The sequence below is a fragment of the Lucilia cuprina genome, chromosome 6 (genome assembly GCF_022045245.1).
Source record: "Lucilia cuprina isolate Lc7/37 chromosome 6, ASM2204524v1, whole genome shotgun sequence".
NCBI classification, from domain to species: Eukaryota; Metazoa; Arthropoda; class Insecta; order Diptera; family Calliphoridae; genus Lucilia; species Lucilia cuprina.
This window is the reverse complement of record NC_060954.1, coordinates 50,920,583-50,921,780: the sequence shown is the minus strand read 5'-3', so window position 1 is coordinate 50,921,780 and position 1,198 is coordinate 50,920,583.

Genomic DNA, 1,198 nt, shown 5'->3' with positions numbered 1-1,198 from the left:
GATCACAGATTTGGCTTGTTTTTGCTGTATCTCTTACCGTTTTCGAGAAAAACGGCCTTTTATATTTTCACTCAAAATATCACTTTTTAGTATGAAATATAAGTGATCGCATATTTGTCTTGTTTTTGCTGTATCTCTTACCGTTTTCGAGAAAAACGGCCTTTTATATTTTCACTCAAAATATCACTTTTTAGTATGAAATATAAGTGATCACAGATTTGGCTTGTTTTTGCTGTATCTCTTACCGTTTTCGAGAAAAACGGACTTTTATGTTTTCACTCAAAATATCGGTTTTTAGTATGAAATATAAGTGATCACAGATTTGGCTTGGTTTTGCTGTATCTCTTACCGTTTTCGAGAAAAACGCACTTTTATGTTTTCACTCAAAATATCAATTTTTAGTATGAAATATAAGTGATCACAGATTTGGCTTGATTTTGCTGTATCTCTTACCGTTTTCGAGAAAAACGCACTTTTATGTTATCACTCAAAATATCAGTTTTTACTATGAAATATAAGTGATCACAGATTTGGCTTGTTTTTGCTGTATCCCCTACCGTTTTCGAGAAAAACGGACTTTTATGTTTTCACTCAAAATATCACTTTTTAGTATGAAATATAAGTGATCACAGATTTGGCTTGTTTTTGCTGTATCTCTTACCGTTTTCGAGAAAAACGCACTTTTATGTTTTCACTCAAAATATCAGTTTTTATTATGAAATATAAGTGATCACAGATTTGGCTTGTTTTTGCTGTATCTCTTACCGTTTTCGAGAAAAACGGACTTTTATGTTTTCACTCAAAATATCAGTTTTTAGTATGAAATATAAGTGATCACAGATTTGGCTTGTTTTTGCTGTATCCCTTACCGTTTTCGAGAAAAACGCACTTTTATGTTTTCACTCAAAATATCAGTTTTTAGTATGAAATATAAGTGATCACAGATTTGGCTTGTTTTTGCTGTATCTCTTACCGTTTTCGAGAAAAACGGACTTTTATGTTTTCACTCAAAATATCAGTTTTTAGTATAAAATATAAGTGATCACAGATTTGCTGTATCTCTTACCGTTTTCGAGAAAAACGCACTTTTTCTCTTACCGTTTTCGAGAAAAACGGACTTTTATGTTTTCACTCAAAATATCAGTTTTTAGTATGAAATATAAGTGATCACAGATTTGGCTTGTTTTTGCTGTATCTC